At 43.5% G+C, this 26,030-nt stretch overlaps 15 non-coding genes across 15 annotated transcripts; all 15 read left to right on the plus strand.

Annotated features, from left to right (window-relative positions):
* The first annotated feature begins 1,098 nt into the window (after window positions 1-1,098).
* trnae-cuc (transfer RNA glutamic acid (anticodon CUC)) lies at window positions 1,099-1,170 on the plus strand. Its single transcript has one exon. It is a non-coding gene; the product is annotated as a tRNA-Glu (tRNA).
* A 1,723-nt stretch (window positions 1,171-2,893) lies between these two features.
* On the plus strand, window positions 2,894-2,965 carry trnae-cuc (transfer RNA glutamic acid (anticodon CUC)). Its single transcript has one exon. It is a non-coding gene; the product is annotated as a tRNA-Glu (tRNA).
* A 1,717-nt stretch (window positions 2,966-4,682) lies between these two features.
* trnae-cuc (transfer RNA glutamic acid (anticodon CUC)) lies at window positions 4,683-4,754 on the plus strand. Its single transcript has one exon. It is a non-coding gene; the product is annotated as a tRNA-Glu (tRNA).
* A 1,721-nt stretch (window positions 4,755-6,475) lies between these two features.
* Window positions 6,476-6,547, plus strand: trnae-cuc (transfer RNA glutamic acid (anticodon CUC)). The gene has a single exon. It is a non-coding gene; the product is annotated as a tRNA-Glu (tRNA).
* A 1,718-nt stretch (window positions 6,548-8,265) lies between these two features.
* Window positions 8,266-8,337, plus strand: trnae-cuc (transfer RNA glutamic acid (anticodon CUC)). The gene has a single exon. It is a non-coding gene; the product is annotated as a tRNA-Glu (tRNA).
* A 1,717-nt stretch (window positions 8,338-10,054) lies between these two features.
* Window positions 10,055-10,126, plus strand: trnae-cuc (transfer RNA glutamic acid (anticodon CUC)). Its single transcript has one exon. It is a non-coding gene; the product is annotated as a tRNA-Glu (tRNA).
* Window positions 10,127-11,848: 1,722 nt separating this feature from the next.
* trnae-cuc (transfer RNA glutamic acid (anticodon CUC)) lies at window positions 11,849-11,920 on the plus strand. Its single transcript has one exon. It is a non-coding gene; the product is annotated as a tRNA-Glu (tRNA).
* A 1,717-nt stretch (window positions 11,921-13,637) lies between these two features.
* trnae-cuc (transfer RNA glutamic acid (anticodon CUC)) lies at window positions 13,638-13,709 on the plus strand. The gene has a single exon. It is a non-coding gene; the product is annotated as a tRNA-Glu (tRNA).
* Window positions 13,710-15,426: 1,717 nt separating this feature from the next.
* Window positions 15,427-15,498, plus strand: trnae-cuc (transfer RNA glutamic acid (anticodon CUC)). Its single transcript has one exon. It is a non-coding gene; the product is annotated as a tRNA-Glu (tRNA).
* A 1,716-nt stretch (window positions 15,499-17,214) lies between these two features.
* Window positions 17,215-17,286, plus strand: trnae-cuc (transfer RNA glutamic acid (anticodon CUC)). The gene has a single exon. It is a non-coding gene; the product is annotated as a tRNA-Glu (tRNA).
* A 1,717-nt stretch (window positions 17,287-19,003) lies between these two features.
* trnae-cuc (transfer RNA glutamic acid (anticodon CUC)) lies at window positions 19,004-19,075 on the plus strand. The gene has a single exon. It is a non-coding gene; the product is annotated as a tRNA-Glu (tRNA).
* Window positions 19,076-20,796: 1,721 nt separating this feature from the next.
* Window positions 20,797-20,868, plus strand: trnae-cuc (transfer RNA glutamic acid (anticodon CUC)). Its single transcript has one exon. It is a non-coding gene; the product is annotated as a tRNA-Glu (tRNA).
* A 1,721-nt stretch (window positions 20,869-22,589) lies between these two features.
* trnae-cuc (transfer RNA glutamic acid (anticodon CUC)) lies at window positions 22,590-22,661 on the plus strand. The gene has a single exon. It is a non-coding gene; the product is annotated as a tRNA-Glu (tRNA).
* A 1,423-nt stretch (window positions 22,662-24,084) lies between these two features.
* Window positions 24,085-24,156, plus strand: trnae-cuc (transfer RNA glutamic acid (anticodon CUC)). The gene has a single exon. It is a non-coding gene; the product is annotated as a tRNA-Glu (tRNA).
* A 1,721-nt stretch (window positions 24,157-25,877) lies between these two features.
* trnae-cuc (transfer RNA glutamic acid (anticodon CUC)) lies at window positions 25,878-25,949 on the plus strand. The gene has a single exon. It is a non-coding gene; the product is annotated as a tRNA-Glu (tRNA).
* Window positions 25,950-26,030: the final 81 nt, after the last annotated feature.

Below are 26,030 nucleotides of genomic sequence, written 5' to 3' on the forward strand. Positions count from 1 at the left end.
AAAGCACTCTGAGCAGACGTAGAGATAGCAAAGTACATTTGAAAGCTTTCCCCAGTTCGAATCGTCTGAATGCATTGGCCGGGAATCGAACACGGGTCAACTGCTTGGCAAGCAGTTATGCTCTCCACTATAGCACCAATGCCCTGACAGAGACTTTCATCAGACAACAAGTCAAAACAACTTCGGTTGGTTTGTTAAGTTTGGGGACATGTAAATTCAAACTGCAATGGTACTATTCGCCATCACGGACAGATGCCTACGTTGTTGGAAAGAATGAATTGATAAATGAGCAATTACTTCTGTAATGACAAGGAAACTCTAAGCACCACGTGAGACACAGCCCCCGTGCCAACTGTGGCCGCCAGCCTGTGTACAACTCTTGTTTCACAGGTACCGAAAAAGACCCTCCAAGGACTTCAGGAAGCTGATGCAACGGAACGAGAGTGCTACGAAGGTCAATTGCTTGACAAGTGGCTGTAGTATGCCCTCCACTATAAGACTACTGCCGGGACATGCCCCAACAATTTCAGCAGGCATAAAAAGCTATTTGGGAGTTTTAAATGCTTCGGTTCAATTCCTTAAAGTCAGATGTCCCTTTTCCATCACTGATCCGTTCCATATATTGCTCACCTAAGATCATTCTTTTAAAGGGTGTCTGTACATACCTCGTCCGTTTGACTACACATAGCCCCCTGCAAAATGGACAACGAGGCACAAGAGACAACACCCATAGTTCACAAAAATCAAAGGCTCCCTGGTGGTCTGGTGGCTAGGATTTGGTGTTTCCACTGTTGTGACGTAGGTCAGGAGTGTTTTATTTCTTTTGTCATCTATCCACTTATTTTCTTGCAGGGTTATGACACACTCGCTCTTACTCAGGAATCTTTCTATTTCTCCCTGAAGTAAGAGAGAAGTCAAAAGCGTGAAACTTGTGCTTGCTTGGATTTATTCTCCAGATGCACAGAATTACTTTCATTTAAGACTAAAATGTTCCCAACTTCAGCACGTATTCAATGCAATGCACAATGCCAATTTTTTTGTCAGTTAGGAAGAGTTTACTGCAGATTTGCAATCGGTACTGTTGACTAGGCGTTCGGGTCCCTGATGGTCTAGTGGCTAGGATTCGGCGCTCTCACCGCCGCGGCCTGGGTTCGATTCCCAGTCAGGGAATGATAGTTTTGAAACTCTGACTAACTAGTGTAAACCTAAGACGCGTGTGTTGTTGTTTTCCAATGACAAGACTGCAATGTCAATTTAATCAAGCCCTGTCACAGATTTAACAGGACGTTGGTATGGAAGTAGTCATCCTATGCGCATCACTGAATTTGTGTTAATACTTTACAACCAGCAGATTTAGTCATTCTCTTTAGAGAAAGGCTCAATAAACTCTTCCCAGCAGCTCTAGAACCATTGTGGCTTGGCAGTTTTAAAAACTAAAAGAATGATCAAGTTTTTTTGATACTTTGATGTGTGCTTAATAATCCTTTGAGCAGCAAAAAGGAGTTCCATTTGTCATCAAATGACATGGGCTGATTCATCCACGGATGATATGGAAGACAAGGAATTGTATGGTCAGTTGCCGGACAAAATGTTTTTGTCAACGGGCTTGGAGCATTTGGCGATGTGGAAGGTGCTGGCCGTCTGTGGATTCCGTGGAGTTTGAGGGAGGCCTGTTTTTTTTCTGTGGTACGGCACTGGGGAATCTCATCTTCCCCACTCGCTTGGTAAACTTGTGATGCCCATCAGATACAAGAGAGTTGGTTGAAGAGTGGTTGAAGAGGTTGTTAAGCTTGACAAAGCACTCTGAGCAGACGTAGAGATAGCAAAGTACATTTGAAAGCTTTCCCCAGTTCGAATCGTCTGAATGCATTGGCCGGGAATCGAACACGGGTCAACTGCTTGGCAAGCAGTTATGCTCTCCACTATAGCACCAATGCCCTGACAGAGACTTTCATCAGACAACAAGTCAAAACAACTTCGGTTGGTTTGTTAAGTTTGGGGACATGTAAATTCAAACTGCAATGGTACTATTCGCCATCACGGACAGATGCCTACGTTGTTGGAAAGAATGAATTGATAAATGAGCAATTACTTCTGTAATGACAAGGAAACTCTAAGCACCACGTGAGACACAGCCCCCGTGCCAACTGTGGCCGCCAGCCTGTGTACAACTCTTGTTTCACAGGTACCGAAAAAGACCCTCCAAGGACTTCAGGAAGCTGATGCAACGGAACGAGAGTGCTACGAAGGTCAATTGCTTGACAAGTGGCTGTAGTATGCCCTCCACTATAAGACTACTGCCGGGACATGCCCCAACAATTTCAGCAGGCATAAAAAGCTATTTGGGAGTTTTGAATGCTTCGGTTCAATTCCTTAAAGTCAGATGTCCCTTTTCCATCACTGATCCGTTCCATATATTGCTCACCTAAGATCATTCTTTTAAAGGGTGTCTGTACATACCTCGTCCGTTTGACTACACATAGCCCCCTGCAAAATGGACAACGAGGCACAAGAGACAACACCCATAGTTCACAAAAATCAAAGGCTCCCTGGTGGTCTGGTGGCTAGGATTTGGTGTTTCCACTGTTGTGACGTAGGTCAGGAGTGTTTTATTTCTTTTGTCATCTATCCACTTATTTTCTTGCAGGGTTATGACACACTCGCTCTTACTCAGGAATCTTTCTATTTCTCCCTGAAGTAAGAGAGAAGTCAAAAGCGTGAAACTTGTGCTTGCTTGGATTTATTCTCCAGATGCACAGAATTACTTTCATTTAAGACTAAAATGTTCCCAACTTCAGCACGTATTCAATGCAATGCACAATGCCAATTTTTTTGTCAGTTAGGAAGAGTTTACTGCAGATTTGCAATCGGTACTGTTGACTAGGCGTTCGGGTCCCTGATGGTCTAGTGGCTAGGATTCGGCGCTCTCACCGCCGCGGCCTGGGTTCGATTCCCAGTCAGGGAATGAGAGTTTTGAAACTCTGACTAACTAGTGTAAACCTAAGACGCGTGTGTTGTTGTTTTCCAATGACAAGACTGCAATGTCAATTTAATCAAGCCCTGTCACAGATTTAACAGGACGTTGGTATGGAAGTAGTCATCCTATGCGCATCACTGAATTTGTGTTAATACTTTACAACCAGCAGATTTAGTCATTCTCTTTAGAGAAAGGCTCAATAAACTCTTCCCAGCAGCTCTAGAACCATTGTGGCTTGGCAGTTTTAAAAACTAAAAGAATGATCAAGTTTTTTTGATACTTTGATGTGTGCTTAATAACACTTTGAGCAGCAAATAGGAATTCCATTTGTCATCAAATGACATGGGCTGATTCATCCACGGATGATATGGAAGACAAGGAATTGTATGGTCAGTTGCCGGACAAAATGTTTTTGTCAAAGGGCTTGGAGCATTTGGCGATGTGGAAGGTGCTGGCCGTCCGTGGATTCTTGGATTGAGTTTGAGGGAGGCCTGTTTTCTGTGGTACGGCACTGGGGATTCTCATCTTCCCCACTCGCTTGGTAAACTTGTGATGCCCATCAGATACAAGATATGATTTCATGGTTGAAGAGTTTGTTAAGCTTGACAAAGCACTCTGAGCAGACGTAGAGATGGCAAAGTACATTTGAAAGCTTTCCCCAGTTCGAATCGTCTGAATGCATTGGCCGGGAATCGAACACGGGTCAACTGCTTGGCAAGCAGTTATGCTCTCCACTATAGCACCAATGCCCTGACAGAGACTTTCATCAGACAACAAGTCAAAACAACTTCGGTTGGTTTGTTAAGTTTGGGGACATGTAAATTCAAACTGCAATGGTACTATTCGCCATCACGGACAGATGCCTACGTTGTTGGAAAGAATGAATTGATAAATGAGCAATTACTTCTGTAATGACAAGGAAACTCTAAGCACCACCTGAGACACAGCCCCCGTGCCAACTGTGGCCGCCAGCCTGTGTACAACTCTTGTTTCACAGGTACCGAAAAAGACCCTCCAAGGACTTCAGGAAGCTGATGCAACGGAACGAGAGTGCTACGAAGGTCAATTGCTTGACAAGTGGCTGTAGTATGCCCTCTACTATAAGACTACTGCCGTGACATGCCCCAACAATTTCAGCAGGCATAAAAAGCTATTTGGGAGTTTTAAATGCTTCGGTTCAATTCCTTAAAGTCAGATGTCCCTTTTCCATCACTGATCCGTTCCATATATTGCTCACCTAAGATCATTCTTTTAAAGGGTGTCTGTACATACCTCGTCCGTTTGACTACACATAGCCCCCTGCAAAATGGACAACGAGGCACAAGAGACAACACCCATAGTTCACAAAAATCAAAGGCTCCCTGGTGGTCTGGTGGCTAGGATTTGGTGTTTCCACTGTTGTGACGTAGGTCAGGAGTGTTTTATTTCTTTTGTCATCTATCCACTTATTTTCTTGCAGGGTTATGACACACTCGCTCTTACTCAGGAATCTTTCTATTTCTCCCTGAAATAAGAGAGAAGTCAAAAGCGTGAAACTTGTGCTCGCTTGGATTTATTCTCCAGATGCACAGAATTACTTTCATTTAAGACTAAAATGTTCCCAACTTCAGCACGTATTCAATGCAATGCACAATGCCAATTTTTTTGTCAGTTAGGTAGAGTTTACTGCAGATTTGCAATCGGTACTGTTGACTAGGCGTTCGGGTCCCTGATGGTCTAGTGGCTAGGATTCGGCGCTCTCACCGCCGCGGCCTGGGTTCGATTCCCAGTCAGGGAATGAGAGTTTTGAAACTCTGACTAACTAGTGTAAACCTAAGACGCGTGTGTTGTTGTTTTCCAATGACAAGACTGCAATGTCAATTTAATCAAGCCCTGTCACAGATTTAACAGGACGTTGGTATGGAAGTAGTCATCCTATGCGCATCACTGAATTTGTGTTAATACTTTACAACCAGCAGATTTAGTCATTCTCTTTAGAGAAAGGCTCAATAAACTCTTCCCAGCAGCTCTAGAACCATTGTGGCTTGGCAGTTTTAAAAACTAAAAGAATGATCAAGTTTTTTTGATACTTTGATGTGTGCTTAATAACACTTTGAGCAGCAAATAGGAATTCCATTTGTCATCAAATGACATGGGCTGATTCATCCACGGATGATATGGAAGACAAGGAATTGTATGGTCAGTTGCCGGACAAAATGTTTTTGTCAACGGGCTTGGAGCATTTGGCGATGTGGAAGGTGCTGGCCGTCTGTGGATTCTTGGATTGAGTTTGAGGGAGGCCTGTTTTTTTTCTGTGGTACGGCACTGGGGAATCTCATGTTCCCCACTCGCTTGGTAAACTTGTGATGCCCATCAGATACAAGATTTGATTTCATGGTTGAAGAGTTTGTTAAGCTTGACAAAGCACTCTGAGCAGACGTAGAGATGGCAGAGTACATTTGAAAGCTTTCCCCAGTTTGAATCGTCTGAATGCATTGGCCAGGAATCGAACACAGGTCAACTGCTTGGCAAGCAGTTATACTCTCCACTATAGCACCAATGCCCTGACAGAGACTTTCATCAGACAACAAGTCAAAACAACTTCGGTTGGTTTGTTAAGTTTGGGGACATGTAAATTCAAACTGCAATGGTACTATTCGCCATCACGGACAGATGCCTACGTTGTTGGAAAGAATGAATTGATAAATGAGCAATTACTTCTGTAATGACAAGGAAACTCTAAGCACCACCTGAGACACTGCCCCCGTGCCAACTGTGGCCGCCAGCCTGTGTACAACTCTTGTTTCACAGGTACCGAAAAAGACCCTCCAAGGACTTCAGGAAGCTGATGCAACGGAACGAGAGTGCTACGAAGGTCAATTGCTTGACAAGTGGCTGTAGTATGCCCTCTACTATAAGACTACTGCCGTGACATGCCCCAACAATTTCAGCAGGCATAAAAAGCTATTTGGGAGTTTTAAATGCTTCGGTTCAATTCCTTAAAGTCAGATGTCCCTTTTCCATCACTGATCCGTTCCATATATTGCTCACCTAAGATCATTCTTTTAAAGGGTGTCTGTACATACCTCGTCCGTTTGACTACACATAGCCCCCTGCAAAATGGACAACGAGGCACAAGAGACAACACCCATAGTTCACAAAAATCAAAGGCTCCCTGGTGGTCTGGTGGCTAGGATTTGGTGTTTCCACTGTTGTGACGTAGGTCAGGAGTGTTTTATTTCTTTTGTCATCTATCCATTTATTTTCTTGCAGGGTTATGACATACTCGCTCTTACTCAGGAATCTTTCTATTTCTCCCTGAAGTAAGAGAGAAGTCAAAAGCGTGAAACTTGTGCTTGCTTGGATTTATTCTCCAGATGCACAGAATTACTTTCATTTAAGACTAAAATGTTCCCAACTTCAGCACGTATTCAATGCAATGCACAATGCCAATTTTTTTGTCAGTTAGGAAGAGTTTACTGCAGATTTGCAATCGGTACTGTTGACTAGGCATTCAGGTCCCTGATGGTCTAGTGGCTAGGATTCGGCGCTCTCACCGCCGCGGCCTGGGTTCGATTCCCAGTCAGGGAATGAGAGTTTTGAAACTCTGACTAACTAGTGTAAACCTAAGACGCGTGTGTTGTTGTTTTCCAATGACAAGACTGCAATGTCAATTTAATCAAGCCCTGTCACAGATTTAACAGGACGTTGGTATGGAAGTAGTCATCCTATGCGCATCACTGAATTTGTGTTAATACTTTACAACCAGCAGATTTAGTCATTCTCTTTAGAGAAAGGCTCAATAAACTCTTCCCAGCAGCTCTAGAACCATTGTGGCTTGGCAGTTTTAAAAACTAAAAGAATGATCAAGTTTTTTTGATACTTTGATGTGTGCTTAATAATCCTTTGAGCAGCAAAAAGGAGTTCCATTTGTCATCAAATGACATGGGCTGATTCATCCACGGATGATATGGAAGACAAGGAATTGTATGGTCAGTTGCCGGACAAAATGTTTTTGTCAACGGGCTTGGAGCATTTGGCGATGTGGAAGGTGCTGGCCGTCTGTGGATTCCGTGGAGTTTGAGGGAGGCCTGTTTTTTTTCTGTGGTACGGCACTGGGGAATCTCATCTTCCCCACTCGCTTGGTAAACTTGTGATGCCCATCAGATACAAGATATGATTTCATGGTTGAAGAGTTTGTTAAGCTTGACAAAGCACTCTGAGCAGACGTAGAGATGGCAAAGTACATTTGAAAGCTTTCCCCAGTTCGAATCGTCTGAATACATTGGCCGGGAATCGAACACGGGTCAACTGCTTGGCAAGCAGTTATGCTCTCCACTATAGCACCAATGCCCTGACAGAGACTTTCATCAGACAACAAGTCAAAACAACTTCGGTTGGTTTGTTAAGTTTGGGGACATGTAAATTCAAACTGCAATGGTACTATTCGCCATCACGGACAGATGCCTACGTTGTTGGAAAGAATGAATTGATAAATGAGCAATTACTTCTGTAATGACAAGGAAACTCTAAGCACCACGTGAGACACAGCCCCCGTGCCAACTGTGGCCGCCAGCCTGTGTACAACTCTTGTTTCACAGGTACCGAAAAAGACCCTCCAAGGACTTCAGGAAGCTGATGCAACGGAACGAGAGTGCTACGAAGGTCAATTGCTTGACAAGTGGCTGTAGTATGCCCTCCACTATAAGACTACTGCCGGGACATGCCCCAACAATTTCAGCAGGCATAAAAAGCTATTTGGGAGTTTTAAATGCTTCGGTTCAATTCCTTAAAGTCAGATGTCCCTTTTCCATCACTGATCCGTTCCATATATTGCTCACCTAAGATCATTCTTTTAAAGGGTGTCTGTACATACCTCGTCCGTTTGACTACACATAGCCCCCTGCAAAATGGACAACGAGGCACAAGAGACAACACCCATAGTTCACAAAAATCAAAGGCTCCCTGGTGGTCTGGTGGCTAGGATTTGGTGTTTCCACTGTTGTGACGTAGGTCAGGAGTGTTTTATTTCTTTTGTCATCTATCCACTTATTTTCTTGCAGGGTTATGACACACTCGCTCTTACTCAGGAATCTTTCTATTTCTCCCTGAAGTAAGAGAGAAGTCAAAAGCGTGAAACTTGTGCTTGCTTGGATTTATTCTCCAGATGCACAGAATTACTTTCATTTAAGACTAAAATGTTCCCAACTTCAGCACGTATTCAATGCAATGCACAATGCCAATTTTTTTGTCAGTTAGGAAGAGTTTACTGCAGATTTGCAATCGGTACTGTTGACTAGGCGTTCGGGTCCCTGATGGTCTAGTGGCTAGGATTCGGCGCTCTCACCGCCGCGGCCTGGGTTCGATTCCCAGTCAGGGAATGAGAGTTTTGAAACTCTGACTAACTAGTGTAAACCTAAGACGCGTGTGTTGTTGTTTTCCAATGACAAGACTGCAATGTCAATTTAATCAAGCCCTGTCACAGATTTAACAGGACGTTGGTATGGAAGTAGTCATCCTATGCGCATCACTGAATTTGTGTTAATACTTTACAACCAGCAGATTTAGTCATTCTCTTTAGAGAAAGGCTCAATAAACTCTTCCCAGCAGCTCTAGAACCATTGTGGCTTGGCAGTTTTAAAAACTAAAAGAATGATCAAGTTTTTTTGATACTTTGATGTGTGCTTAATAACACTTTGAGCAGCAAATAGGAATTCCATTTGTCATCAAATGACATGGGGTGATTCATCCACGGATGATATGGAAGACAAGGAATTGTATGGTCAGTTGCCGGACAAAATGTTTTTGTCAAAGGGCTTGGAGCATTTGGCGATGTGGAAGGTGCTGGCCGTCCGTGGATTCTTGGATTGAGTTTGAGGGAGGCCTGTTTTCTGTGGTACGGCACTGGGGATTCTCATCTTCCCCACTCGCTTGGTAAACTTGTGATGCCCATCAGATACAAGATATGATTTCATGGTTGAAGAGTTTGTTAAGCTTGACAAAGCACTCTGAGCAGACGTAGAGATGGCAAAGTACATTTGAAAGCTTTCCCCAGTTCGAATTGTCTGAATGCATTGGCCGGGAATCGAACACGGGTCAACTGCTTGGCAAGCAGTTATGCTCTCCACTATAGCACCAATGCCCTGACAGAGACTTTCATCAGACAACAAGTCAAAACAACTTCGGTTGGTTTGTTAAGTTTGGGGACATGTAAATTCAAACTGCAATGGTACTATTCGCCATCACGGACAGATGCCTACGTTGTTGGAAAGAATGAATTGATAAATGAGCAATTACTTCTGTAATGACAAGGAAACTCTAAGCACCACCTGAGACACAGCCCCCGTGCCAACTGTGGCCGCCAGCCTGTGTACAACTCTTGTTTCACAGGTACCGAAAAAGACCCTCCAAGGACTTCAGGAAGCTAATGCAACGGAACGAGAGTGCTACGAAGGTCAATTGCTTGACAAGTGGCTGTAGTATGCCCTCTACTATAAGACTACTGCCGTGACATGCCCCAACAATTTCAGCAGGCATAAAAAGCTATTTGGGAGTTTTAAATGCTTCGGTTCAATTCCTTAAAGTCAGATGTCCCTTTTCCATCACTGATCCGTTCCATATATTGCTCACCTAAGATCATTCTTTTAAAGGGTGTCTGTACATACCTCGTCCGTTTGACTACACATAGCCCCCTGCAAAATGGACAACGAGGCACAAGAGACAACACCCATAGTTCACAAAAATCAAAGGCTCCCTGGTGGTCTGGTGGCTAGGATTTGGTGTTTCCACTGTTGTGACGTAGGTCAGGAGTGTTTTATTTCTTTTGTCATCTATCCACTTATTTTCTTGCAGGGTTATGACACACTCGCTCTTACTCAGGAATCTTTCTATTTCTCCCTGAAGTAAGAGAGAAGTCAAAAGCGTGAAACTTGTGCTTGCTTGGATTTATTCTCCAGATGCACAGAATTACTTTCATTTAAGACTAAAATGTTCCCAACTTCAGCACGTATTCAATGCAATGCACAATGCCAATTTTTTTGTCAGTTAGGAAGAGTTTACTGCAGATTTGCAATCGGTACTGTTGACTAGGCGTTCGGGTCCCTGATGGTCTAGTGGCTAGGATTCGGCGCTCTCACCGCCGCGGCCTGGGTTCGATTCCCAGTCAGGGAATGAGAGTTTTGAAACTCTGACTAACTAGTGTAAACCTAAGACGCGTGTGTTGTTGTTTTCCAATGACAAGACTGCAATGTCAATTTAATCAAGCCCTGTCACAGATTTAACAGGACGTTGGTATGGAAGTAGTCATCCTATGCGCATCACTGAATTTGTGTTAATACTTTACAACCAGCAGATTTAGTCATTCTCTTTAGAGAAAGGCTCAATAAACTCTTCCCAGCAGCTCTAGAACCATTGTGGCTTGGCAGTTTTAAAAACTAAAAGAATGATCAAGTTTTTTTGATACTTTGATGTGTGCTTAATAATCCTTTGAGCAGCAAAAAGGAGTTCCATTTGTCATCAAATGACATGGGCTGATTCATCCACGGATGATATGGAAGACAAGGAATTGTATGGTCAGTTGCCGGACAAAATGTTTTTTGTCAACGGGCTTGGAGCATTTGGCGATGTGGAAGGTGCTGGCCGTCCGTGGATTCTTGGATTGAGTTTGAGGGTGGCCTGTTTTTTTTCTGTGGTACGGCACTGGGGAATCTCATCTTCCCCACTCGCTTGGTAAACTTGTGATGCCCATCAGATACAAGATATGATTTCATGGTTGAAGAGTTTGTTAAGCTTGACAAAGCACTCTGAGCAGACGTAGAGATGGCAAAGTACATTTGAAAGCTTTCCCCAGTTCGAATCGTCTGAATGCATTGGCCGGGAATCGAACACGGGTCAACTGCTTGGCAAGCAGTTATGCTCTCCACTATAGCACCAATGCCCTGACAGAGACTTTCATCAGACAACAAGTCAAAACAACTTCGGTTGGTTTGTTAAGTTTGGGGACATGTAAATTCAAACTGCAATGGTACTATTCGCCATCACGGACAGATGCCTACGTTGTTGGAAAGAATGAATTGATAAATGAGCAATTACTTCTGTAATGACAAGGAAACTCTAAGCACCACCTGAGACACAGCCCCCGTGCCAACTGTGGCCGCCAGCCTGTGTACAACTCTTGTTTCACAGGTACCGAAAAAGACCCTCCAAGGACTTCAGGAAGCTGACGCAACGGAACGAGAGTGCTACGAAGGTCAATTGCTTGACAAGTGGCTGTAGTATGCCCTCTACTATAAGACTACTGCCGGGACATGCCCCAACAATTTCAGCAGGCATAAAAAGCTATTTGGGAGTTTTAAATGCTTCGGTTCAATTCCTTAAAGTCAGATGTCCCTTTTCCATCACTGATCCGTTCCATATATTGCTCACCTAAGATCATTCTTTTAAAGGGTGTCTGTACATACCTCGTCCGTTTGACTACACATAGCCCCCTGCAAAATGGACAACGAGGCACAAGAGACAACACCCATAGTTCACAAAAATCAAAGGCTCCCTGGTGGTCTGGTGGCTAGGATTTGGTGTTTCCACTGTTGTGACGTAGGTCAGGAGTGTTTTATTTCTTTTGTCATCTGTCCACTTATTTTCTTGCAGGGTTATGACACACTCGCTCTTACTCAGGAATCTTTCTATTTCTCCCTGAAGTAAGAGAGAAGTCAAAAGCGTGAAACTTGTGCTTGCTTGGATTTATTCTCCAGATGCACAGAATTACTTTCATTTAAGACTAAAATGTTCCCAACTTCAGCACGTATTCAATGCAATGCACAATGCCAATTTTTTTGTCAGTTAGGAAGAGTTTACTGCAGATTTGCAATCGGTACTGTTGACTAGGCGTTCGGGTCCCTGATGGTCTAGTGGCTAGGATTCGGCGCTCTCACCGCCGCGGCCTGGGTTCGATTCCCAGTCAGGGAATGAGAGTTTTGAAACTCTGACTAACTAGTGTAAACCTAAGACGCGTGTGTTGTTGTTTTCCAATGACAAGACTGCAATGTCAATTTAATCAAGCCCTGTCACAGATTTAACAGGACGTTGGTATGGAAGTAGTCATCCTATGCGCATCACTGAATTTGTGTTAATACTTTACAACCAGCAGATTTAGTCATTCTCTTTAGAGAAAGGCTCAATAAACTCTTCCCAGCAGCTCTAGAACCATTGTGGCTTGGCAGTTTTAAAAACTAAAAGAATGATCAAGTTTTTTTGATACTTTGATGTGTGCTTAATAACACTTTGAGCAGCAAATAGGAATTCCATTTGTCATCAAATGACATGGGGTGATTCATCCACGGATGATATGGAAGACAAGGAATTGTATGGTCAGTTGCCGGACAAAATGTTTTTGTCAAAGGGCTTGGAGCATTTGGCGATGTGGAAGGTGCTGGCCGTCCGTGGATTCTTGGATTGAGTTTGAGGGAGGCCTGTTTTCTGTGGTACGGCACTGGGGATTCTCATCTTCCCCACTCGCTTGGTAAACTTGTGATCCCCATCAGATACAAGATATGATTTCATGGTTGAAGAGTTTGTTAAGCTTGACAAAGCACTCTGAGCAGACGTAGAGATGGCAAAGTACATTTGAAAGCTTTCCCCAGTTCGAATCGTCTGAATGCATTGGCCGGGAATCGAACACGGGTCAACTGCTTGGCAAGCAGTTATGCTCTCCACTATAGCACCAATGCCCTGACAGAGACTTTCATCAGACAACAAGTCAAAACAACTTCGGTTGGTTTGTTAAGTTTGGGGACATGTAAATTCAAACTGCAATGGTACTATTCGCCATCACGGACAGATGCCTACGTTGTTGGAAAGAATGAATTGATAAATGAGCAATTACTTCTGTAATGACAAGGAAACTCTAAGCACCACCTGAGACACAGCCCCCGTGCCAACTGTGGCCGCCAGCCTGTGTACAACTCTTGTTTCACAGGTACCGAAAAAGACCCTCCAAGGACTTCAGGAAGCTAATGCAACGGAACGAGAGTGCTACGAAGGTCAATTGCTTGACAAGTGGCTGTAGTATGCCCTCTACTATAAGACTACTGCCGTGACATGCCCCAACAATTTCAGCAGGCATAAAAAGCTATTTGGGAGTTTTAAATGCTTCGGTTCAATTCCTTAAAGTCAGATGTCCCTTTTCCATCACTGATCCGTTCCATATATTGCTCACCTAAGATCATTCTTTTAAAGGGTGTCTGTACATACCTCGTCCGTTTGACTACACATAGCCCCCTGCAAAATGGACAACGAGGCACAAGAGACAACACCCATAGTTCACAAAAATCAAAGGCTCCCTGGTGGTCTGGTGGCTAGGATTTGGTGTTTCCACTGTTGTGACGTAGGTCAGGAGTGTTTTATTTCTTTTGTCATCTATCCACTTATTTTCTTGCAGGGTTATGACACACTCGCTCTTACTCAGGAATCTTTCTATTTCTCCCTGAAGTAAGAGAGAAGTCAAAAGCGTGAAACTTGTGCTTGCTTGGATTTATTCTCCAGATGCACAGAATTACTTTCATTTAAGACTAAAATGTTCCCAACTTCAGCACGTATTCAATGCAATGCACAATGCCAATTTTTTTGTCAGTTAGGAAGAGTTTACTGCAGATTTGCAATCGGTACTGTTGACTAGGCGTTCGGGTCCCTGATGGTCTAGTGGCTAGGATTCGGCGCTCTCACCGCCGCGGCCTGGGTTCGATTCCCAGTCAGGGAATGAGAGTTTTGAAACTCTGACTAACTAGTGTAAACCTAAGACGCGTGTGTTGTTGTTTTCCAATGACAAGACTGCAATGTCAATTTAATCAAGCCCTGTCACAGATTTAACAGGACGTTGGTATGGAAGTAGTCATCCTATGCGCATCACTGAATTTGTGTTAATACTTTACAACCAGCAGATTTAGTCATTCTCTTTAGAGAAAGGCTCAATAAACTCTTCCCAGCAGCTCTAGAACCATTGTGGCTTGGCAGTTTTAAAAACTAAAAGAATGATCAAGTTTTTTTGATACTTTGATGTGTGCTTAATAACACTTTGAGCAGCAAATAGGAATTCCATTTGTCATCAAATGACATGGGGTGATTCATCCACGGATGATATGGAAGACAAGGAATTGTATGGTCAGTTGCCGGACAAAATGTTTTTGTCAAAGGGCTTGGAGCATTTGGCGATGTGGAAGGTGCTGGCCGTCTGTGGATTCTTGGATTGAGTTTGAGGGAGGCCTGTTTTCTGTGGTACGGCACTGGGGATTCTCATCTTCCCCACTCGCTTGGTAAACTTGTGATGCCCATCAGATACAAGATATGATTTCATGGTTGAAGAGTTTGTTAAGCTTGACAAAGCACTCTGAGCAGACGTAGAGATGGCAAAGTACATTTGAAAGCTTTCCCCAGTTCGAATCGTCTGAATGCATTGGCCGGGAATCGAACACGGGTCAACTGCTTGGCAAGCAGTTATGCTCTCCACTATAGCACCAATGCCCTGACAGAGACTTTCATCAGACAACAAGTCAAAACAACTTCGGTTGGTTTGTTAAGTTTGGGGACATGTAAATTCAAACTGCAATGGTACTATTCGCCATCACGGACAGATGCCTACGTTGTTGGAAAGAATGAATTGATAAATGAGCAATTACTTCTGTAATGACAAGGAAACTCTAAGCACCACCTGAGACACAGCCCCCGTGCCAACTGTGGCCGCCAGCCTGTGTACAACTCTTGTTTCACAGGTACCGAAAAAGACCCTCCAAGGACTTCAGGAAGCTGACGCAACGGAACGAGAGTGCTACGAAGGTCAATTGCTTGACAAGTGGCTGTAGTATGCCCTCTACTATAAGACTACTGCCGGGACATGCCCCAACAATTTCAGCAGGCATAAAAAGCTATTTGGGAGTTTTAAATGCTTCGGTTCAATTCCTTAAAGTCAGATGTCCCTTTTCCATCACTGATCCGTTCCATATATTGCTCACCTAAGATCATTCTTTTAAAGGGTGTCTGTACATACCTCGTCCGTTTGACTACACATAGCCCCCTGCAAAATGGACAACGAGGCACAAGAGACAACACCCATAGTTCACAAAAATCAAAGGCTCCCTGGTGGTCTGGTGGCTAGGATTTGGTGTTTCCACTGTTGTGACGTAGGTCAGGAGTGTTTTATTTCTTTTGTCATCTGTCCACTTATTTTCTTGCAGGGTTATGACACACTCGCTCTTACTCAGGAATCTTTCTATTTCTCCCTGAAGTAAGAGAGAAGTCAAAAGCGTGAAACTTGTGCTTGCTTGGATTTATTCTCCAGATGCACAGAATTACTTTAATTTAAGACTAAAATGTTCCCAACTTCAGCACGTATTCAATGCAATGCACAATGCCAATTTTTTTGTCAGTTAGGAAGAGTTTACTGCAGATTTGCAATCGGTACTGTTGACTAGGCGTTCGGGTCCCTGATGGTCTAGTGGCTAGGATTCGGCGCTCTCACCGCCGCGGCCTGGGTTCGATTCCCAGTCAGGGAATGAGAGTTTTGAAACTCTGACTAACTAGTGTAAACCTAAGACGCGTGTGTTGTTGTTTTCCAATGACAAGACTGCAATGTCAATTTAATCAAGCCCTGTCACAGATTTAACAGGACGTTGGTATGGAAGTAGTCATCCTATGCGCATCACTGAATTTGTGTTAATACTTTACAACCAGCAGATTTAGTCATTCTCTTTAGAGAAAGGCTCAATAAACTCTTCCCAGCAGCTCTAGAACCATTGTGGCTTGGCAGTTTTAAAAACTAAAAGAATGATCAAGTTTTTTTGATACTTTGATGTGTGCTTAATAACACTTTGAGCAGCAAATAGGAATTCCATTTGTCATCAAATGACATGGGGTGATTCATCCACGGATGATATGGAAGACAAGGAATTGTATGGTCAGTTGCCGGACAAAATGTTTTTGTCAAAGGGCTTGGAGCATTTGGCGATGTGGAAGGTGCTGGCCGTCCGTGGATTCTTGGATTGAGTTTGAGGGAGGCCTGTTTTCTGTGGTACGGCACTGGGGATTCTCATCTTCCCCACTCGCTTGGTAAACTTGTGATCCCCATCAGATACAAGATATGATTTCATGGTTGAAGAGTTTGTTAAGCTTGACAAAGCACTCTGAGCAGACGTAGAGATGGCAAAGTACATTTGAAAGCTTTCCCCAGTTCGAATCGTCTGAATGCATTGGCCGGGAATCGAACACGGGTCAACTGCTTGCAAGCAGTTATGCTCTCCACTATAGCACCAATGCCCTGACAGAGACTTTCATCAGACAACAAGTCAAAACAACTTCGGTTGGTTTGTTAAGTTTGGGGACATGTAAATTCAAACTGCAATGGTACTATTCGCCATCACGGACAGATGCCTATGTTGTTGGAAAGAATGAATTGATAAATGAGCAATTACTTCTGTAATGACAAGGAAACTCTAAGCACCACCTGAGACACAGCCCCCGTGCCAACTGTGGCCGCCAGCCTGTGTACAACTCTTGTTTCACAGGTACCGAAAAAGACCCTCCAAGGACTTCAGGAAGCTGACGCAACGGAACGAGAGTGCTACGAAGGTCAATTGCTTGACAAGTGGCTGTAGTATGCCCTCTACTATAAGACTACTGCCGGGACATGCCCCAACAATTTCAGCAGGCATAAAAAGCTATTTGGGAGTTTTAAATGCTTCGGTTCAATTCCTTAAAGTCAGATGTCCCTTTTCCATCACTGATCCGTTCCATATATTGCTCACCTAAGATCATTCTTTTAAAGGGTGTCTGTACATACCTCGTCCGTTTGACTACACATAGCCCCCTGCAAAATGGACAACGAGGCACAAGAGACAACACCCATAGTTCACAAAAATCAAAGGCTCCCTGGTGGTCTGGTGGCTAGGATTTGGTGTTTCCACTGTTGTGACGTAGGTCAGGAGTGTTTTATTTCTTTTGTCATCTGTCCACTTATTTTCTTGCAGGGTTATGACACACTCGCTCTTACTCAGGAATCTTTCTATTTCTCCCTGAAGTAAGAGAGAAGTCAAAAGCGTGAAACTTGTGCTTGCTTGGATTTATTCTCCAGATGCACAGAATTACTTTCATTTAAGACTAAAATGTTCCCAACTTCAGCACGTATTCAATGCAATGCACAATGCCAATTTTTTTGTCAGTTAGGAAGAGTTTACTGCAGATTTGCAATCGGTACTGTTGACTAGGCGTTCGGGTCCCTGATGGTCTAGTGGCTAGGATTCGGCGCTCTCACCGCCGCGGCCTGGGTTCGATTCCCAGTCAGGGAATGAGAGTTTTGAAACTCTGACTAACTAGTGTAAACCTAAGACGCGTGTGTTGTTGTTTTCCAATGACAAGACTGCAATGTCAATTTAATCAAGCCCTGTCACAGATTTAACAGGACGTTGGTATGGAAGTAGTCATCCTATGCGCATCACTGAATTTGTGTTAATACTTTACAACCAGCAGATTTAGTCATTCTCTTTAGAGAAAGGCTCAATAAACTCTTCCCAGCAGCTCTAGAACCATTGTGGCTTGGCAGTTTTAAAAACTAAAAGAATGATCAAGTTTTTTTGATACTTTGATGTGTGCTTAATAACACTTTGAGCAGCAAATAGGAATTCCATTTGTCATCAAATGACATGGGGTGATTCATCCACGGATGATATGGAAGACAAGGAATTGTATGGTCAGTTGCCGGACAAAATGTTTTTGTCAAAGGGCTTGGAGCATTTGGCGATGTGGAAGGTGCTGGCCGTCCGTGGATTCTTGGATTGAGTTTGAGGGAGGCCTGTTTTCTGTGGTACGGCACTGGGGATTCTCATCTTCCCCACTCGCTTGGTAAACTTGTGATCCCCATCAGATACAAGATATGATTTCATGGTTGAAGAGTTTGTTAAGCTTGACAAAGCACTCTGAGCAGACGTAGAGATGGCAAAGTACATTTGAAAGCTTTCCCCAGTTCGAATCGTCTGAATGCATTGGCCGGGAATCGAACACGGGTCAACTGCTTGGCAAGCAGTTATGCTCTCCACTATAGCACCAATGCCCTGACAGAGACTTTCATCAGACAACAAGTCAAAACAACTTCGGTTGGTTTGTTAAGTTTGGGGACATGTAAATTCAAACTGCAATGGTACTATTCGCCATCACGGACAGATGCCTACGTTGTTGGAAAGAATGAATTGATAAATGAGCAATTACTTCTGTAATGACAAGGAAACTCTAAGCACCACCTGAGACACAGCCCCCGTGCCAACTGTGGCCGCCAGCCTGTGTACAACTCTTGTTTCACAGGTACCGAAAAAGACCCTCCAAGGACTTCAGGAAGCTAATGCAACGGAACGAGAGTGCTACGAAGGTCAATTGCTTGACAAGTGGCTGTAGTATGCCCTCTACTATAAGACTACTGCCGTGACATGCCCCAACAATTTCAGCAGGCATAAAAAGCTATTTGGGAGTTTTAAATGCTTCGGTTCAATTCCTTAAAGTCAGATGTCCCTTTTCCATCACTGATCCGTTCCATATATTGCTCACCTAAGATCATTCTTTTAAAGGGTGTCTGTACATACCTCGTCCGTTTGACTACACATAGCCCCCTGCAAAATGGACAACGAGGCACAAGAGACAACACCCATAGTTCACAAAAATCAAAGGCTCCCTGGTGGTCTGGTGGCTAGGATTTGGTGTTTCCACTGTTGTGACGTAGGTCAGGAGTGTTTTATTTCTTTTGTCATCTATCCACTTATTTTCTTGCAGGGTTATGACACACTCGCTCTTACTCAGGAATATTTCTATTTCTCCCTGAAGTAAGAGAGAAGTCAAAAGCCTGAAACTTGTGCTTGCTTGGATTTATTCTCCAGATGCACAGAATTACTTTCATTTAAGACTAAAATGTTCCCAACTTCAGCACGTATTCAATGCAATGCACAATGCCAATTTTTTTGTCAGTTAGGAAGAGTTTACTGCAGATTTGCAATCGGTACTGTTGACTAGGCATTCGGGTCCCTGATGGTCTAGTGGCTAGGATTCGGCGCTCTCACCGCAGCGGCCTGGGTTCGATTCCCAGTCAGGGAATGAGAGTTTTGAAACTCTGACTAACTAGTGTAAACCTAAGACGCGTGTGTTGTTGTTTTCCAATGACAAGACTGCAATGTCAATTTAATCAAGCCCAGTCACAGATTTAACAGGACGTTGGTATGGAAGTAGTCATCCTATGCGCATCACTGAATTTGTGTTAATACTTTACAACCAGCAGATTTAGTCATTCTCTTTAGAGAAAGGCTCAATAAACTCTTCCCAGCAGCTCTAGAACCATTGTGGCTTGGCAGTTTTAAAAACTAAAAGAATGATCAAGTTTTTTTGATACTTTGATGTGTGCTTAATAATCCTTTGAGCAGCAAAAAGGAGTTCCATTTGTCATCAAATGACATGGGCTGATTCATCCACGGATGATATGGAAGACAAGGAATTGTATGGTCAGTTGCCGGACAAAATGTTTTTGTCAACGGGCTTGGAGCATTTGGTGATGTGGAAGGTGCTGGCCGTCCGTGGATTCTTGGATTGAGTTTGAGGGTGGCCTGTTTTTTTTCTGTGGTACGGCACTGGGGAATCTCATCTTCCCCACTCGCTTGGTAAACTTGTGATGCCCATCAGATACAAGATATGATTTCATGGTTGAAGAGTTTGTTAAGCTTGACAAAGCACTCTGAGCAGACGTAGAGATGGCAAAGTACATTTGAAAGCTTTCCCCAGTTCGAATCGTTTAAATGCATTGGCCGGGAATCGAACACGGGTCAACTGCTTGGCAAGCAGTTATGCTCTCCACTATAGCACCAATGCCCTGACAGAGACTTTCATCAGACAACAAGTCAAAACAACTTCGGTTGGTTTGTTAAGTTTGGGGACATGTAAATTCAAACTGCAATGGTACTATTCGCCATCACGGACAGATGCCTACGTTGTTGGAAAGAATGAATTGATAAATGAGCAATTACTTCTGTAATGACAAGGAAACTCTAAGCACCACCTGAGACACAGCCCCCGTGCCAACTGTGGCCGCCAGCCTGTGTACAACTCTTGTTTCACAGGTACCGAAAAAGACCCTCCAAGGACTTCAGGAAGCTGATGCAACGGAACGAGAGTGCTACGAAGGTCAATTGCTTGACAAGTGGCTGTAGTATGCCCTCTACTATAAGACTACTGCCGTGACATGCCCCAACAATTTCAGCAGGCATAAAAAGCTATTTGGGAGTTTTAAATGCTTCGGTTCAATTCATTAAAGTCAGATGTCCCTTTTCCATCACTGATCCGTTCCATATATTGCTCACCTAAGATCATTCTTTTAAAGGGTGTCTGTACATACCTCGTCCGTTTGACTACACATAGCCCCCTGCAAAATGGACAACGAGGCACAAGAGACAACACCCATAGTTCACAAAAATCAAAGGCTCCCTGGTGGTCTGGTGGCTAGGATTTGGTGTTTCCACTGTTGTGACGTAGGTCAGGAGTGTTTTATTTCTTTTGTCATCTATCCACTTATTTTCTTGCAGGGTTATGACACACTCGCTCTTACTCAGGAATATTTCTATTTCTCCCTGAAGTAAGAGAGAAGTCAAAAGCCTGAAACTTGTGCTTGCTTGGATTTATTCTCCAGATGCACAGAATTACTTTCATTTAAGACTAAAATGTTCCCAACTTCAGCACGTATTCAATGCAATGCACAATGCCAATTTTTTTGTCAGTTAGGAAGAGTTTACTGCAGATTTGCAATCGGTACTGTTGACTAGGCATTCGGGTCCCTGATGGTCTAGTGGCTAGGATTCGGCGCTCTCACCGCAGTGGCCTGGGTTCGATTCCCAGTCAGGGAATGAGAGTTTTGAAACTCTGACTAACTAGTGTAAACCTAAGACGCGTGTGTTGTTTTTTTCCAATGACAAGACTGCAATGTCAATTTAATCAAGCCCAGTCACAGATTTAACAGGACGTTGGTATGGAAGTAGTCATCCTATGCGCATCACTGAATTTGTGTTAATACTTTACAACCAGCAGATTTAGTCATTCTCTTTAGAGAAAGGCTCAATAAACTCTTCCCAGCAGCTCTAGAACCATTGTGGCTTGGCAGTTTTAAAAACTAAAAGAATGATCAAGTTTTTTTGATACTTTGATGTGTGCTTAATAATCCTTTGAGCAGCAAAAAGGAGTTCCATTTGTCATCAAATGACATGGGCTGATTCATCCACGGATGATATGGAAGACAAGGAATTGTATGGTCAGTTGCCGGACAAAATGTTTTTGTCAACGGGCTTGGAGCATTTGGCGATGTGGAAGGTGCTGGCCGTCCGTGGATTCTTGGATTGAGTTTGAGGGTGGCCTGTTTTTTTTCTGTGGTACGGCACTGGGGAATCTCATCTTCCCCACTCGCTTGGTAAACTTGTGATGCCCATCAGATACAAGATATGATTTCATGGTTGAAGAGTTTGTTAAGCTTGACAAAGCACTCTGAGCAGACGTAGAGATGGCAAAGTACATTTGAAAGCTTTCCCCAGTTCGAATCGTCTGAATGCATTGGCCGGGAATCGAACACGGGTCAACTGCTTGGCAAGCAGTTATGCTCTCCACTATAGCACCAATGCCCTGACAGAGACTTTCATCAGACAACAAGTCAAAACAACTTCGGTTGGTTTGTTAAGTTTGGGGACATGTAAATTCAAACTGCAATGGTACTATTCGCCATCACGGACAGATGCCTACGTTGTTGGAAAGAATGAATTGATAAATGAGCAATTACTTCTGTAATGACAAGGAAACTCTAAGCACCACCTGAGACACAGCCCCCGTGCCAACTGTGGCCGCCAGCCTGTGTACAACTCTTGTTTCACAGGTACCGAAAAAGACCCTCCAAGGACTTCAGGAAGCTGATGCAACGGAACGAGAGTGCTACGAAGGTCAATTGCTTGACAAGTGGCTGTAGTATGCCCTCTACTATAAGACTACTGCCGGGACATGCCCCAACAATTTCAGCAGGCATAAAAAGCTATTTGGGAGTTTTAAATGCTTCGGTTCAATTCCTTAAAGTCAGATGTCCCTTTTCCATCACTGATCCGTTCCATATATTGCTCACCTAAGATCATTCTTTTAAAGGGTGTCTGTACATACCTCGTCCGTTTGACTACACATAGCCCCCTGCAAAATGGACAACGAGGCACAAGAGACAACACCCATAGTTCACAAAAATCAAAGGCTCCCTGGTGGTCTGGTGGCTAGGATTTGGTGTTTCCACTGTTGTGACGTAGGTCAGGAGTGTTTTATTTCTTTTGTCATCTATCCACTTATTTTCTTGCAGGGTTATGACACACTCGCTCTTACTCAGGAATCTTTCTATTTCTTCCTGAAGTAAGAGAGAAGTCAAAAGCGTGAAACTTGTGCTTGTTTGGATTTATTCTCCAGATGCACAGAATTACTTTCATTTAAGACTAAAATGTTCCCAACTTCAGCACGTATTCAATGCAATGCACAATGCCAATTTTTTTGTCAGTTAGGAAGAGTTTACTGCAGATTTGCAATCGGTACTGTTGACTAGGCGTTCGGGTCCCTGATGGTCTAGTGGCTAGGATTCGGCGCTCTCACCGCCGCGGCCTGGGTTCGATTCCCAGTCAGGGAATGAGAGTTTTGAAACTCTGACTAACTAGTGTAAACCTAAGACGCGTGTGTTGTTGTTTTCCAATGACAAGACTGCAATGTCAATTTAATCAAGCCCTGTCACAGATTTAACAGGACGTTGGTATGGAAGTAGTCATCCTATGCGCATCACTGAATTTGTGTTAATACTTTACAACCAGCAGATTTAGTCATTCTCTTTAGAGAAAGGCTCAATAAACTCTTCCCAGCAGCTCTAGAACCATTGTGGCTTGGCAGTTTTAAAAACTAAAAGAATGATCAAGTTTTTTTGATACTTTGATGTGTGCTTAATAACACTTTGAGCAGCAAATAGGAATTCCATTTGTCATCAAATGATATGGGGTGATTCATCCACGGATGATATGGAAGACAAGGAATTGTATGGTCAGTTGCCGGACAAAATGTCAACTGCTTGGCAAGCAGTTATGCTCTCCACTATAGCACCAATGCCCTGACAGAGACTTTCATCAGACAACAAGTCAAAACAACTTCGGTTGGTTTGTTAAGTTTGGGGACATGTAAATTCAAACTGCAATGGTACTATTCGCCATCACGGACAGATGCCTACGTTGTTGGAAAGAATGAATTGATAAATGAGCAATTACTTCTGTAATGACAAGGAAACTCTAAGCACCACCTGAGACACAGCCCCCGTGCCAACTGTGGCCGCCAGCCTGTGTACAACTCTTGTTTCACAGGTACCGAAAAAGACCCTCCAAGGACTTCAGGAAGCTGATGCAACGGAACGAGAGTGCTACGAAGGTCAATTGCTTGACAAGTGGCTGTAGTATGCCCTCCACTATAAGACTACTGCCGTGACATGCCCCAACAATTTCAGCAGGCATAAAAAGCTATTTGGGAGTTTTAAATGCTTCGGTTCAATTCCTTAAAGTCAGATGTCCCTTTTCCATCACTGATCCGTTCCATATATTGCTCACCTAAGATCATTCTTTTAAAGGGTGTCTGTACATACCTCGTCCGTTTGACTATACATAGCCCCCTGCAAAATGGACAACGAGGCACAAGAGACAACACCCATAGTTCACAAAAATCAAAGGCTCCCTGGTGGTCTGGTGGCTAGGATTTGGTGTTTCCACTGTTGTGACGTAGGTCAGGAGTGTTTTATTTCTTTTGTCATCTATCCACTTATTTTCTTGCAGGGTTATGACACACTCGCTCTTACTCAGGAATATTTCTATTTCTCCCTGAAGTAAGAGAGAAGTCAAAAGCCTGAAACTTGTGCTTGCTTGGATTTATTCTCCAGATGCACAGAATTACTTTCATTTAAGACTAAAATGTTCCCAACTTCAGCACGTATTCAATGCAATGCACAATGCCAATTTTTTTGTCAGTTAGGAAGAGTTTACTGCAGATTTGCAATCGGTACTGTTGACTAGGCATTCGGGTCCCTGATGGTCTAGTGGCTAGGATTCGGCGCTCTCACCGCAGTGGCCTGGGTTCGATTCCCAGTCAGGGAATGAGAGTTTTGAAACTCTGACTAACTAGTGTAAACCTAAGACGCGTGTGTTGTTGTTTTCCAATGACAAGACTGCAATGTCAATTTAATCAAGCCCAGTCACAGATTTAACAGGACGTTGGTATGGAAGTAGTCATCCTATGCGCATCACTGAATTTGTGTTAATACTTTACAACCAGCAGATTTAGTCATTCTCTTTAGAGAAAGGCTCAATAAACTCTTCCCAGCAGCTCTAGAACCATTGTGGCTTGGCAGTTTTAAAAACTAAAAGAATGATCAAGTTTTTTTGATACTTTGATGTGTGCTTAATAATCCTTTGAGCAGCAAAAAGGAGTTCCATTTGTCATCAAATGACATGGGCTGATTCATCCACGGATGATATGGAAGACAAGGAATTGTATGGTCAGTTGCCGGACAAAATGTTTTTGTCAACGGGCTTGGAGCATTTGGCGATGTGGAAGGTGCTGGCCGTCCGTGGATTCTTGGATTGAGTTTGAGGGTGGCCTGTTTTTTTTCTGTGGTACGGCACTGGGGAATCTCATCTTCCCCACTCGCTTGGTAAACTTGTGATGCCCATCAGATACAAGATATGATTTCATGGTTGAAGAGTTTGTTAAGCTTGACAAAGCACTCTGAGCAGACGTAGAGATGGCAAAGTACATTTGAAAGCTTTCCCCAGTTCGAATCGTCTGAATGCATTGGCCGGGAATCGAACACGGGTCAACTGCTTGGCAAGCAGTTATGCTCTCCACTATAGCACCAATGCCCTGACAGAGACTTTCATCAGACAACAAGTCAAAACAACTTCGGTTGGTTTGTTAAGTTTGGGGACATGTAAATTCAAACTGCAATGGTACTATTCGCCATCACGGACAGATGCCTACGTTGTTGGAAAGAATGAATTGATAAATGAGCAATTACTTCTGTAATGACAAGGAAACTCTAAGCACCACCTGAGACACAGCCCCCGTGCCAACTGTGGCCGCCAGCCTGTGTACAACTCTTGTTTCACAGGTACCGAAAAAGACCCTCCAAGGACTTCAGGAAGCTAATGCAACGGAACGAGAGTGCTACGAAGGTCAATTGCTTGACAAGTGGCTGTAGTATGCCCTCTACTATAAGACTACTGCCGTGACATGCCCCAACAATTTCAGCAGGCATAAAAAGCTATTTGGGAGTTTTAAATGCTTCGGTTCAATTCATTAAAGTCAGATGTCCCTTTTCCATCACTGATCCGTTCCATATATTGCTCACCTAAGATCATTCTTTTAAAGGGTGTCTGTACATACCTCGTCCGTTTGACTACACATAGCCCCCTGCAAAATGGACAACGAGGCACAAGAGACAACACCCATAGTTCACAAAAATCAAAGGCTCCCTGGTGGTCTGGTGGCTAGGATTTGGTGTTTCCACTGTTGTGACGTAGGTCAGGAGTGTTTTATTTCTTTTGTCATCTATCCACTTATTTTCTTGCAGGGTTATGACACACTCGCTCTTACTCAGGAATATTTCTATTTCTCCCTGAAGTAAGAGAGAAGTCAAAAGCCTGAAACTTGTGCTTGCTTGGATTTATTCTCCAGATGCACAGAATTACTTTCATTTAAGACTAAAATGTTCCCAACTTCAGCACGTATTCAATGCAATGCACAATGCCAATTTTTTTGTCAGTTAGGAAGAGTTTACTGCAGATTTGCAATCGGTACTGTTGACTAGGCGTTCGGGTCCCTGATGGTCTAGTGGCTAGGATTCGGCGCTCTCACCGCCGCGGCCTGGGTTCGATTCCCAGTCAGGGAATGAGAGTTTTGAAACTCTGACTAACTAGTGTAAACCTAAGACGCGTGTGTTGTTGTTTTCCAATGACAAGACTGCAATGTC

Source organism: Leuresthes tenuis, unplaced genomic scaffold (assembly GCF_036924035.1).
Source record: "Leuresthes tenuis unplaced genomic scaffold, fLeuTen1.0.hap1 SCAF_10, whole genome shotgun sequence".
NCBI classification, from domain to species: Eukaryota; Metazoa; Chordata; class Actinopteri; order Atheriniformes; family Atherinopsidae; genus Leuresthes; species Leuresthes tenuis.